Genomic DNA, 14,790 nt, shown 5'->3' on the forward strand with positions numbered 1-14,790 from the left:
GGCGGGGACTCCTGTGCAGGCGGAGATTCCTCAGGTTCAGCCTCTGAGTCTGAATCCCAGGCCATCACACCCCAACAGAAAGATCTCCCGGCTCAGCAGAAGGTGGATCCTGGTGCCTTTGGGCAAATGAGGTGTTGATCCACCAACCTCACTGTGCCTTCAGCCAGCCCAGCCTACCTGCCAGTCCAGGGGACTGCCCTGCCTGTTAGTTTTCTCCTCCTTATATTCTCATTGTCACCCCTTGGAGAACTCAGCAGGGAGTTGGATGGTGGCAAAACCAGAATGAGCCTTTCACTGGCTCTGCGGCTCCCCCTGCTGTTGGGCTCCCTGCCTTCCAGCCTATCATTCCCAATGGGGAATAAACTAGAACCAGGTGGCTCTGCCTGTCTGGCTCCACCTTCTGTTGGTTGCAGGAAATGCAGTCTATTAATAAACAAATAGATACAGCCATTAGCCACACATACACACATACCCCTGTGTGCCTATTTTTGTGTGTTGAGAACCTGGCTTAAGTTATCCCACTGGTGGAGAAATGATTAGCTTCCTCAGAGCTGCGAACACACACTGCGTGAAGTCCCCAAGCTCATTGTTATTCCGTTCCAGGCTCCAGCTGTTACCCGGGACCCGTGATGTTTCGATATGAATTTCTTGGAGGTTAAAAAAAACACAACCATCCTCATTGAATAGATATTGCAAATGTTTACATGCAGGAAATCACATCTGTCTGTGTTCCTTCAGGTCATATGGCACACTATTAAGTGGTGGTAGAAAAGGAATTGTGATCATTGTTGCTCCTGCTGCTGCTGTTATTATTATTATTACATTTATATCCCATCTTTCCTCCAAGGACCTCAAGGTGGGAGATGCAGGTCTCCCTGAGTCCCATTTTATCTTCACAACAACCCTGTGAGGTAGGGTAAGCTGGCCCAAAACCATCTGGTCGGCTTCATGGTTGAGTGGAACCCAAGTCTCTCTGGTACCAGCCTGGCAGGTTTGCACTGCAGGCCTACCTAACTCACGGGACACGGGTGGCGCTGTGGGTGAAACCACAGAGCCTAGGACTTGCCAATCGGAAGGTCGGCAGTTCGAATCCCCGCGACGGGGTGAGCTCCCGTTGCTTGGTCCCTGCTCCTGCCAACCTAGCAGTTTGAAAGCACGTCAAAGTGCAAGTAGATAAATAGGTACCACTCTGGCGGGAAGGTAAACGGCGTTTCCGTGCGCTGCTCTGGTTCGCCAGAAGTGGCTTAGTCATGCTGACCACATGACCCGGAAGCTGTATGCTGGCTCCCTCGGCCAATAAAGCGAGATGAGCGCCGCAACCCCAGAGTCAGTCATGACTGGACCTAACGGTCAGGGGTCCCTTTACCTTTACCTAATTCATACTATTTCCTCCCCTCCCAAAAATAAATAAATACATAAACTGAAACACGACTACAATGGTACCTCAGGTTACATACGCTTCAGGTTACATACGCTTCAGGTTACAGACTCCGCTAACCCAGAAATAGTGCTTCAGGTTAAGAACTTTGCTTCAGGATAAGTACAGAAATTGTGCTCTGGCAGCACGGCGGCAGCAGGAGGCCCCATTAGCTAAAGTGGTGCTTCAGGTTAAGAACAGTTTCAGGTTAAGAATGGACCTCCGGAACGAATTAAGTACTTAACCTGAGGTACCACTGCATTATTCAAAATTCACACCTCTCTGGATTTCACGAGTTCACCAACTAAATAATACGTACGAACATCCTTGTATTAGAACAGCGTTCTTCAACATTCTGTCCCCAGGCGTTGTTGAAATCTAACTCCCATCATCCTTGACCATTGGCTAAGTTGGCTGTGGATGATGGGAACTTTAGTCCAACTGCACCTGGGAACCCAAAGTTTAAGAACACCGTTTTAGGGGAAAATGTGGATAAAGAGACATGTGTATGCGAAAGCAACATATAAAATGCATTATACTGGGGGAAATTGCTTGCAGGGGTGTGTAGAGAAATTTGCACTAAAATGCTGACAAATTGCCATGAGTACTTTTTAAAAAAAATGCAGACTGCTGCAGGGATGTGGAGAAAAGAAATTCAGATCGGGGAAAATGGGAAAACAAAATTGATAGGTTAAAGCATCCCTTTGTGTCAATTAATGACTGATTGATCTCAAGGAGCTGAGCGTGAAAATAGCAACAGATATCTCAGCACTTAAAACATTCAAAACAGTGTGGTATAGTTAGGTAACGTTGTGATCTGGACAATGGCGATTAAACAAGAAGCAAAAAACGCTTTGCCTTGAGCATGAATAGGTTCTATATTTGTAATATTTTGTCGGGTCTGGTTTATTTACCAATCTACAAGCTGAGGCTACTGGGAGCAAACAGGCACTTCCACCAGCAGGCAGCATGGTTTTTGCAGGAGATCCCCAGAATCCTTCTCTCGGTTTCAACTCGATTTGGAAATGTGTGCTTGGTATTCCTCAAAATTAAACACTGTTCCTTTTATCCAAGGCACGAGACTCTTTAAGTCTCGCACCTGCAGGTCCAGGCAACACTCAGAGTCCTTTATTTATTTAGTTGTGCATATTTATATCCCTTTACCCTTCACTGTATGTGTTAAAGCAGGGATATGGCCCTCGAGGCCTTCTGTGTGGCCCTTGGGACTCCCACTCTAGCCCCTCACCCAGCTCCACCCCCCACCAGCCCTGCATTGCACCTTAATTAAGTATATTTGCCTGGCCAGAAATGTGTCCTTGGATTGTGATAATGCCTTTTCTTGCCCAAATATTGATATGCGTGTATAAATTTCTGAATTTTGCTTGACTGGAATGTAGCCTACAGTGCGCAGGTGAGAATCACACCTGTGGCTCCGCCCCTTTTGCCTCTGGCCCCTCCAGCCATGGGCCCTGAGAGCTGCCAGCGAGGGAACACAGCCCCCAGCCTTGCAAAGATCCCCCCCCCTTTGCGAAAGTCGCAAAAGGTGGCTTATACAAGGAACATGACACACACACAAAACCCCCACCGCAAAACGAAATGGAAACCAACAGAGCAATAAATACATTTCAAGAACGCAGTAATAAAATGATGAAGGCAGAATTAAACAAAAGCCCTAGCAGTGTTGAAAAATATCCCCAGCAGCCATAAAACAGCATCCTTGCTTAATTAAAAGCACCGAGAAAGGAATGCTTCGAGCTCTGCACCTCAAATGAAGCCTGCAAATCTCTGTTCACTTTCCTGGGCTGTCAGCCCCATGGAACGCAGCTTGATTTGTTTCTGAATAGATTTTTTTTAAAAAAATATATATTCCTTTTTAGATATGTAACCAGAACTCACACACACAAACACACACAAGGTTAAAAAGAACCTTGCATCACCCTGCTCTGGCTTCCCCAACCTGTTGTTCTCCTCCAGATGTTTCTAGATGTCCTCCAGATGTCGGCCTCAGGCAGGATGGCCAGTGGCCAGGAATTATGGGAGTTGTAGTCCAACAGCACTAAAAAAAAAACCTGGAGGTGCTGGGGATTAAAACTGAGGTCTTCCACTGAAATATACTCGGAGTCAAGAGTGGATTTCATGCTCTTTATTCAGCTCATAGTGGTGAGGAGGAGTGGAAGTTCCCCCAGAATGTCTGCTTTATATACATTATTTACACAATGGGCCCCACGTGATTGGCTAATTCCAGGATTCTCCTGTAGGCCAATCAGGTTGCAGATTCACTTCCACCTGGAGCTGGATTGGGTGGCTCCTATGGATCAATCAGACTGCTGCATTCTGAATCCTATTGTTCTAGGACCAATCAGACTGCTGAGTTTTGGATCCTATTCAACTCAGTACATAACACCCACATTCAATACATGTCTCTACCACAAATCTATGGCTGTACCTCTTCTACACAGTCTACTTAAAAGTTTAGTTAGTGGCATAGCTGTCAACCGTCCCTTATTTGGCGGGAAAGTCCCTTATCCCAGCGCTGTGTCCCGCTGTGGTCCCTTATTGATGATGTCCCTTAAATTTCCCAGGTTTCAAAGGAAGCAGCTCCTCTCCCTCCCTGCCGGCCAGGGAGGAGGGAGGCTCCAACTGTGTTGCTTGGCTGCGTTGCTCATCCAATAAGGAGTCTAAGAACCACTGGGGGGTGGAGCTTGCATGCCTTGTGCTGATCAAATTGGCCGCGTTGCCTGGGGACTCGCCTTTGCTCAGCGCTTCCCAGAGGAGAGGTGACGGTGTTTTTCCTTGCTGCATCCCCTTTGCCGGGTTGCTGCGCTGTGGGAACCACCGCTTGAGGCTTCGTTTGGCTGCTGGCTGGGCTTTCTGCCTTTGGCTTGGAGGGGCTCAGAAGCTGAACATACCTGTGCTTGGAAAATCCCTTATTTTGGCTGCTGATCCCTTATTTTCGAGGCTGCTGGTCCCTTATTTTCCAATCTGTAAGTTGACAGCTATGGTTAGTGGTAGCCTGTGCCCATAGGGACTGGAGGGACCAGAAAGCCAATGGACTCTATTCTGCCTGGAGTCCAGTGTTCAGTTCTGGGCACCACAGTTTAAGAAAGGTGTTGATAAGCTGGAAGGTGTGCAGAGGAGGGCGAAAAAGATTATCATGGGTGTGGAAACCCAGCCTGATGAGGAGCGCTTGAAGGAGCTGGGTCTGTTTAGCCTGGATAAGATAAGGAGGGATAATCTTGGTTTTTGCTTGTAGTACGGAAGTCACTCTGGAAACCATAAAAAGCGCATAATGGAAACGGCCACGATCCTGAAGAGGTGTGGGAAGTTAGGAGGAATGTCTCTTCTGTTTTGCACACCTTGCCTTGCTTTCGGCGGGCCGGCCAGGCAGCCCTTTAAAGGCTTCGTGTTCTGCGCGTGGCCTGCCCACAATGTGTTTTGCTGGAGACAATGCAGAAGTTGCGAAGTCGAGTGAGCCTGTGACAAAGAGAGAAGGCGCCGGGGAGAACGGAGCAGGAACAGATTGGTGGAAGTGAGAAAGCAACGGGAGCTGAATCACGCCAGTTGTTTGCCGTGCACAAGACGGGGGCGGGAGATTTCGTCGCGCAGAAAAAAACCCACAACCGCCTCAGAGTGCGTCTTAGTTCAGAGTAGCAATTGCATCCTTATGTTCTCAAGGAAAACAAAGTGTTGCTCAGAAGCCCTCAGCCTCTGGAAAAAGCTTGAGGATTAAATGATAATAACCCTTGCAAAAATAAGGCCACAGAAGAAGGCGCAAGACCACACACACACAAATAATGGGTGGGTGGGTGTCATTTTCAGGACCAGGCCAAGGATGAAGCCCAAGGGATGCCATGCCTTTTGGGCAGTTCTTTGGGGGACTCATGCTGGTGGTGTATGTGTGTTCGGCAGCAAAAATGTCCTGAACGACACATAAATGACTTTATAAAACTTATTTTTTTCTAAACATCTCCATCTGGGCACAAGAGAGTGTTGTAAACAAAAGTTGCCCCTTTTCCCTTATGGGATACCCAAGAGCCCATATAGAGTCCTTAGGTAGGTTCCCTATTGGTAGGAGAAAATAACAGAGGCCAACCAGAGAATATTGAGAAGCAAAGCAGCTAGTAAGCCTGATCTTTATTGATCTGTTGCAACAGGGTGCTCCCCTCACACGCAGGAAAGGAGGAGGAACCACAAACAAAGGTGTGCCTGCCCTTATATAGACATTTTAAATTGCCTTCCCTGGAGCTCAAGGCCACCCCTCCATACATCATACATACATCACAGAAAGGGCGGTCTACAGCAGAAATCTGAGTGCTTTGTTTACCCCGTCTGCCAGGTTACCTGTTTAATGGTCACTTGATTGGATTGCCTAGGGAGCCTGGCCAGTCTTTTATAATGATAAATACTTAGTTCCTGAGCCAGGTCAGGCTCACACCCTATTCATATATATGTGCCCTTAAGACAGGATTTGTGAAGGAAAAGACAATGGGGAGGCTTTTCAATTTTCCTTTGACCTTGCAGAGAAATAATTGAGCTCAGTTTGGAAATCAAAAATGGTTTCAGGTCGGTCTTCCTGTGCTGATCTATGTACATGCTTGGTTGGTACACTTATGAACATTTAACATATATCTAAGACCTCAAAGAGGGATACAGGTGGTGCTGTGGGTTAAACCACAGAGCCTAGGACTTGCCAATCAGAAGGTTGTGGTTCGAATCCCTGCGATGGGGTGAGCTCCCATTGCTCGGTCCCTGCTCCTGCCAACCTAGCAGTTCGAAAGCACGTCAAACTGCAAGTAGATAAATAGGTACTGCTCCGGCGGGAAGGTAAACGGCGTTTCTGTGCGCTGCTCTGGTTCGCCAGAAGCGGCTTAGTCATGCTGGCCACACAACCTGGAAGCTGTACGCCGGCTCCCTTGGCCAATAAAGCGAGATGAGCACCGCAACCCCAGAGTTGGCCATGACTGGACCTCATGGCCAGGGGTCAAGACCTCAAAATTCCTATCACAAAAGGCAGTATCATAATTCAGGGACACATTCCAGGCAAGAGAAAACACCCAAGGGCACAGAACAAGGCTGGAGCCCAGCAACACTGGGGAGGAGGCACAAACTGCCCCCTCCTTGCTGGCAAACGAGAGATGGAGGAATGTCTCTCTTTGAAAGAGGCATCCACGCCTGAGAGAGGGGAACGCCTCTTCTTTGACCAGGGACAGGGGAACCTGTGGCCCTCCAGCTGTTGCTGGCCTCCAGCTCCCATCAGCCCCAGCAGACAGCATAGCCGGTGACCAGGGATGCTGGGAGTTGGAGTCCAGCGATATCTGCAGGCTCTCGGTTCTCCATCTCTGACACAGAGCCGTTCTGGGGTGTTCAGCCATGGGAGAACAGTGACCACTACTGGATGGTGGTGGAATGGCAGCCAGTTGAACCTTTTCCCCCAATATTGCCAATCTTTCTTTCCTTGTTTTCTCTCCTCTCTTTGCTGCTTCCTTCCTCTCCCTCCCCACCCCCACCCCCGTCTGTTTGCCCTGCCTTGCCGAAATTAATTGATCTCATTAAGATATGCAAACGAGGCAGCAGCTGCAGTTTGCCTTTCCTGAGGAGTGTCGATTTCCCCCCATCCCGACTGCCACCACTTCAGCGGCGTAATCTGGAGATCATATTTACCGAACGAGGATCACGGGCCAAGCTTGCTTCTAGGAATCATAGAGAGTGGAAAGTGGGTCCCCTAGAGGGCATCTAGACCAACCCCGACACATGTAAATTAAGTCCAAACAGAACCCCCCACGATTTCACTAGAATTCTTTGGAGGTGCAGAAGGTTCCTTCCCCAATCCCAAAATGGGATAATGTGGTTTGGGGGAGTCCAGTTCATAGCTTTTGGAGAGGAGAAGGAGGAGGTCCCTAGCTTCACACTCTACACAGAGGCCAGGGCTGGAAACAGACTTGCCATTATTTCATTGCAATCTACTTTTTATCCTGCATTGCAAGGGGTTGGACTACCGTATTTTTCGCCCTATAGGACGCATTTTTTCCCCTCCAAAAATGATGGGGAAATGTGTGTGCGTCCTATGGGGCGGATGCAGGCTTTCGCTGAAGCCTGGAGAGCGAGAGGCGTCGGTGCGCACCGACCCCTCTCACTCTCCAGGCTTCAGGAAGCTATCCACAAGCCTCTCGCGCCCGGCGGGAGGTCCCGCTGGGCGTGCAAGGCTTGGGGCGTCAGCCTGCAGCCCAAAGCACGGGGCAAGCTGCGGAGCCCGCCCCGCGCTTCGGGCAGATGTCGGCAAGCCTTGCGCGCTGGGCTCGCAAGGCTTGCAGGCAGCAGCCTGTTCTGGGGGCTGGGGTCGGGGGAAGCTCGGGCTTCCCCTGTGCCAGCCCCGCGCCTGGGGGGGAAATAATTTTTTTTCCTTTATTTCCCCCCCCCCAAAAAAACTAGGTGCGTCCTATGGGGCGGTGCGTCCTATGGGGTGAAAAATACGGTAGATGACCCCTGTCATCCCTTCCAGCTCTTCTAAGATCTCATCCCTCTTCTAATAATAAAATAAATAATAAAATTGTATTTACATCTCGCCCTCCCCAGCCGAAGCCGGGCTCAGAGCGGCTAACAACAATGAAAGTAACACAACATTCTAAAATAAATTCGTTTAAAAATCAATTAAAAATCAAATGAATGGCAACCATTGGGCTAGAGTTCTGCGAGGATTACCAAAGGAGGGGATCAGACTGTGCCTTGGCCAAAGGCCTGGTGGAACAGCTCTAAGGCTGTGGGGGGGGACCTCTGGCTGAATCCGGCCCTCTGTGCTTCTCTATCTGGCCCCCAAGACTCTCCCCAGGCCATTTCCCCTCACATCATTCGCTGGCCCCACTCTATCCCCCACCCACAAGGGCTGGGTCTCTGAACGACCTTGCCCCACCTTGGAAACTTCCTTACAAGCTAGAAAAAGTACCCCATATGTGCTCTGAGAAGTACCTTGCAGGATCTCTCCCACTCTCCTCCCCCGTCAGTTTCCTCCCCACAACCACCATGTGAGGTAGGGCAGGCTAAGGTAAAGGGACCCCTGACCATTAGGTCCAGTCGTGACCGACTCTGGGGTTGCAGTGCTCATCTTGCTTTACTGGCCGAGGGAGCCGGCGTACAGCTTCCGGGTCATGTGACCAGCATGACGAAGCCGCTTCTGGCGGACCAGAGCAGCACAGGAAACGCTGTTTACCTTCCCACCAGAGTGGTACCTATTTATCTACTTGCACTTTGACGTGCTTTCAAACTGCTAGGTGGGCAGGAGCTGGGACCGAGCAACGGGAGCTCAGCCCGTCGCAGGGATTCAAACTGCCGACCTTCTGATCGGCAAGTCCTAGGCTCTGTGGTTTAACCCACAGCGCCACCCGTGTCCCTAGGGCAGGCTAGGAGATAGCGATTAGCCTAGGGTCCCCTGCCTCTGCCAGAGAGCTTTGTGGCCATTTAGGGATTCAAAGTTGGGTCTTGCCGCTCTGCCCATCACTTCTTCCCAGCCCTGAGCTTCTGCTTCTGCGAGTGTCTGTAATTAGGCTGATTTGTCCCGAAAAATAATAGTGCAGAAGCCTTTGCTGCTCCTCTCACCTGAGCTACTCTGCCAGAAGCAGTCCATCTGTTCCATCCGTGTGGCTGATGGGTAATTATCTCCATGGCTGCTCCGAGGGAGGAGGAAGTGGTAATTAGATTCGGAATCTTTTCTGGGAAGCTGAGCTGAGTCACAGTTCAGGGTGCAAAGTGGCTGAGTCAGCAATTTGCATGATGGCCAGAGCAGAGGATGGACGGCTGGACACCGCAGGGTCTGTAGTTAGGACCAGAGGTGTGGCTGTCTGGGGCCTGTGGGGAGGGCGGGTCAAAGGCCCATTACTATTTTTGCAGCAGGGAGGCTGTCTCCAGCATCCTAGAACCGCCCAACTGGCACAAAAGGGGAGCTTTTTAGCCACTGGGAAGAAGTCTCTGTTTGCTGGCTGGGGCCAATCAGTCAAAAGAGGTGAGTCAGGCGCTGAGGACAGGCTCCTAGAGTCCCTCTGGAAATAGGAAAAACACTGACGTGTGGAGCTGTACTTCTGCCCCAGCATTTTAGAACATTGAAAAGACAAGGGGATTTAATTTCAAGAGAATGGGGAGCGCAAGTTTTGCTAGGCGCAATGGAGCCGTGCAGAAAACACAGCTCAAGTCACTCCCAAAGAAGATATTGGAGCACTCCACAAATCATTTGCTCCTGTACATGCATCGTACAGTTGTCGATTTGGCCCCACTAATTATTATTGTTGTACAGTTACGAGATTATTGTGTGATCCTAGCAGGGCGTGTGGCTGTGGCTATGATGTAGGGATCCAGCACTTTTGAATTTGCCACTGCACTGCTGGCTAGGACCGAAGAACAAGCCGGGAGTCGGGATCGAAGGACAAGTCAAGGATACAGGAATACACAAGAGCTCAGCAAGGTCTCAATGCCCAAGGGAGGCTCGGCTGGGACAAGAATCCCGTCTTTTGGGCCCCATCTGCACTATACATTTTAAGCACTTTTCATAGTACTCTAAACAGTCATGGCACCCCCCAAAGATTCCTGCGAAGTGTAGTTTGTTAAGGGTTCAGAGCGTCGTTAGGAGACTTTCATTACCCTCAAACGAGCTACAATTTCCAGAGCGGTTCAACAATCTATACCTCTTCCCAGGGAACTCTGAGAATCGCTCCACACACACATCCCAATCACTTGTGAACCTTTTCAAACATTTATGTTCCTGCGATCAGTTGTGAGTACAATAATAATAAGAAGAGTTTGGATTTGATATCCCGCCTTTCACTCCCTTTAAGGAGTTTCAAAGCGGCTAACATTCTCCTTTCCCTTCCTTCCCCACAACAAACACTCTGTGAGGTGAGTGAGGCTGAGAGACTTCAGAGAAATGTGACTGGCCCAAGGTCACCCAGCAGCTGCAGGTGGAGGAGCGGAGACGCGAACCCGGTTCCCCAGATTACAAATCTACCGCTCTAACCACTACACCACTGGGTGATCACTGGGTTGTAAGCATAATCATGACAATAATAAGACCTGTGATGACTGAATTATAAACATGCTTTGTTGTTTAGTTGCTTAGTTGTGTCCGACTCTTCATGACCCCATGGACCAGAGCACACCAGGCACTCCTGTCTTCCACTGCCTCCCGCAGTTTGGTCAAACTCATGCTGGTAGCTTCGAGAACACTGTCCCACCATCTCGTCCTCTGTTGCCCCCTTCTCCTTGTGCCCTCCATCTTTCCCAACATCAGGGTCTTTTCCAGGGAGTCTTCTCTTCTCATGAGGTGGCCAAAGTATTGGAGCCTCAGCTTCAGGATCTGTCCTTCCAGTGAGCACTCAGGGCTGATTTCCTTCAGAATGGAGAGGTTTGATCTTCTTGCAGTCCATGGGACTCTCAAGAGTCTCCTCCAGCACCATAATTCAAAAGCATCAATTCTTTGGCGACCAGCCTTCTTTATGGTCCAGCTCTCACTTCCATACAATTATTGTTTTGTAGTGCTCCGCCCTGTTATTTTGTACAGAGAGTGGTCTACACGTTTTTAAACTAAACAAATAAATGATGGTGTGACTGTAAGTATAATAATAATGATAATTTATTATTGTTGTTTTGATTGGCTTGTTAAGAATATAACCAGAGCAATCATCTGTTGTCATGAGTGGATTGCAAGGACAGTGTTTGTGGGCTTCCCATTGGAGACATCAGGTTGGCCACTGTGGGAACAGGATGCTGCAGTAGATGGGCCACTGGCCTGATCATGCAGGCTCTACTTAGCATCTTCAGGAGAAGAAAGGGTTAAGGAATAAACACTACACTACACATCATAGGGAGTGGAGTCCCTATGATGGTTGGGTGGCGCCTCCTTCTGGCTGCTCCTGCAGCCAAGCTGGTACCATGCATCTTGCTCTGCTTTTCTTTGGACCACATCAGCGAGGTAGAGAGTGGGGGTCTTGTTGTCTGGGCAGCCCAGGACCTCCGTACAAACTGCCCAGGCTTGCACCCCAGGGAGACCGCCTCTCCTGGTATGCCCCGCAGAGGACCTTAAGGTCCACAAATGACAACATTTTGGAGGTGCCAGGTCGCAAGGTGGTTAGATTGGTCTCAACTAGGGCCAGGGCCTTTTCAGTACTGGCCCCGACGTGGTGAACGCTCTGTCACAAGAGACTAGGACCCTGCGGGACTTGACATCTTTCCGCAGGGCCTGCAAGTCAGAGCTGTTCCGCCTGGCCTTTGGTTTGGACTCAATCTGACCCCTATGTTTCCCTCCCCTTACAGTTTTGATCCATGGGCTACTTTTAAAATGAGGCTGCATTTTAAATTGCATTTTAACCTGTATTTTAAATTGGTTTAGTCCCCCAATTATGTTTTTACTGCAATTTTACTGGTGTTAACTGCCCTGAGCCCGGCTCTGTCCAGGGAAGGCGGGGTATAAATAAAATTTATTATTATTATTATTCAGTGCTGCTTTACCTCACCCCTGGAGGTGCACTCCATTGTCTCTTGAGACAGACAGATGCCAACAATTATCTGTGGTGGTTATCGCAACTATCATTTCTTTGATCAAGGCCCATCCTCCTGCGCTGTCTCCCCCCACCTTGAACTAAGCGGCTCCAGCTGCCTTTCCGCAAAGGGGAGGTGTCCACGGATCCCTGCCATCAATCTCACACATTTGGTTCCCCTCCCTCCCTCTTTCTCGGGGTGCGATCCCACCTCACTATCAAGGTCTCGCTTTTCTGCCAAGATTCATAAACACTCCCTGCCTTGTTGAGCGACGCAGCCATCTGCCTGGGACCAACCACACTGTCATCCTCTCAAACCTTTTTTTTTTCCCTAGTGATCTTTGCACAATTCTCTTTTTTAATAGAAAAGGGCATGTAGCAGAAAGTCAATTTTCATCAGACTCATTTCCCTAGGAATACAGAGCCAGACGATTCCTCCATCTAGCTCAGTGTTGTATACACTGATTGGCAGTAGCTCTGAGGTTTCAGGCAGGGATTCTTTTCCCCCAGCCCTATCATTGGGGATGGAGCCTGGGGGACGTCTCCACGATAAGCAGATGCTCTGGGAGTTGGAGGTCAGCATTTTGAGGGCCAAAGCTTCCATGCCGCTGTGTTCGATAATCTGTTCAAAATATAAAAGGTCAACACGCAATGCAAAGGGCTGTGTCACTCACCTGAGGCGACCGCTACCTTCTTTAACCCCCTTCTTCCTCGGCCTCTTCCCTGTTAAGAGAAAATGAGAGAGGCTGTTTTGAAGAATTACCACTGGTTTCCAGAGAATTATCCAAGCAGGGAGATCAGAGACAGATCCTCTTCACTGGAACCTCCAATTGCTCCAGAAAAAGCGGAGGACCTGATTTTTGTGCAGCTAACACACCTGAGAAACCGGAAGCCTTCTTTGTTTAGCTATTTCAGTTCTCTGGCATCAAACAACATTCTCTCTCTCAGCAACTCACCAGAGTCTTTTGCAAGACAAAAGTTTAGGGCAGATCCTTCTGTAGCTCGGAGTCCGCAAAGGGTTTTCATCCTAGCTGGGAAGTCCAGCCTGCAGCTGAATTCAAAGACCAGCATTGACTCAACGTGGCCAGTTCACAGGATGCTGAAGAAAACCTAGTTATCTCTCCCGGCTTCTGCATTTCCTGGCTAAAGGAAGCGCTCTAAGAATAGCATTAGAAATGCGTTTTTGGAGAGAAAGTAAGTTTAGGGCTGATTGTTGGAGTGGGGTGTGAACGCAGCGCCAAGGAGAGGCAGAGTCTGGTAGTACAAGGTTGATCAGCATAGCCTGATCTGGCGACTTGCAACCCGATAGACTGCGCTGACCAGCACAGGCTCTCCAGTGTTTCAGGCAAGGACTCTTTCCCCAGCCCTTTCCCCAGCCTGGGATTGAAGCCAGGACCTGCTGCCTGTGAAACAATTGCTCCACCACTGTGGCCTTTCTCCCAAAAAATGAACCAAGATTCTAGTCCTCATGATTCTCATCTCATGATTTAACCGTCTAGCTCAGTACTTCCTACCCCGATTGGCAGCGGCTCCTTCTGCTCACAGATCCCAGCCTGGCTCTGGATCATCTGACATTTTTGCATTTTTGGGCAGCATGGACTTTGCCGCCTGAGCAGCAAATGCAGAAATCCTTTCAAACAAGGCTCTCCGAAACCACCGGACCCTCACAGCAAAGAGAGGTGCTGGGCCCATTTCAGAGCACTTGCTTGGCATGCAGAATGTCCCAGGCTCAATCCCTGCTGGGATCTCCAGCTCAAAGCATCTCTGGTCCCAAGCAGAGCGAAGGAAAAATCCTTCCACAGCTGAGACCCTGGCAAGCGGCTGCCTGTCAGAGTAGGCAGTACTGGCCAGATAGCCTGATCTGGTAAAAGAAAACTTACCATGTTCCCCCATAAAGCAGGCATGGGGGGGGGGAGGGAATCCAGGCTGGGGGCCGCATTTCCTTCTGCGTAACCTCCAAAGGACCGAGAGGCAAAAGTTCAATGGAGTTAAATGCGGCTTTTGTACAGGGTTGTAAACAAAAGCTGCCCTTTTCCCTTATGGGATACCCAAGTGCCCATATAGAGTCCTTATGTAGGTTTCCTATTGGTAGGAGAAAAGAACAGAGGCCAACCAGAGAATATTGAGAAGCAAAGCAGCTAGTAAGCCTGATCTTTATTGATCTGTTGCAATAGGGTGCTCCCCTCACATGCAGGAAAGGAGGACCCAGAATCAAGGTGTGCCTGCCCTTATATAGACATTTTAAATTCCCTGCCCTGGAGCTCAAAACCACCCCTCCATACATCATACATACATCACAGAAGGGGTGTAAACCAAGACCACCCTCCACATACCAACATCACAGAAAAGGTGGCCTAAAACAGAAATTTGAATGTTGTTTTTTCCTGTCTGCCAGGTTATCTGATTGCCTTTCCTGATAGTCTGTCACCCATTAAAATGCTGATTACTGAATTCCTGAGACAATGGGAAGGCTCCCTGACACCCCCCCTTCCTCCTTGCAGGGAAAACATTTGGTCAGTTTGGGAATCAAAAATGGTTTCAGGTTGGTCTTCCTGTGCTGATCTATGTACGTGCTTGGTTGGTACATTTATGAACATTTAATACATATCTAAGGTCCGTATAGTAAAAGCTATGGTTTTCCCAGTAGTGATGTATAGAAGTGAGAGCTGGACCATAAAGAAAGCTGATCGCCGAAGAATGGGTGCTTTTGAATTCTGGTGCTGGAGGAGACTCTTGAGAGTCCCATGGACTGCAAGAAGATCAAACCTCTCCATTCTGAAGGAAATCAGCCCTGAGTGCTCACTGGAAGGACAGATCCTGAAGCTGAGGCTCCAATACTTTGGCCACCTCATGAGA

At 49.2% G+C, this 14,790-nt stretch overlaps 1 protein-coding gene across 1 annotated transcript in view; it reads left to right on the plus strand.

Annotated features, from left to right (window-relative positions):
* The window catches only part of DOC2B (double C2 domain beta), a 139,844-nt gene that overhangs the window by 113,631 nt on the left and 11,423 nt on the right, over positions 1 to 14,790 (plus strand). The gene's annotated exons all lie outside the window — the stretch shown is intronic.

Source organism: Podarcis filfolensis (genome assembly GCF_964270895.1).
Source record: "Podarcis filfolensis genome assembly, chromosome: 15".
Lineage (NCBI taxonomy): Eukaryota > Metazoa > Chordata > Lepidosauria > Squamata > Lacertidae > Podarcis > Podarcis filfolensis.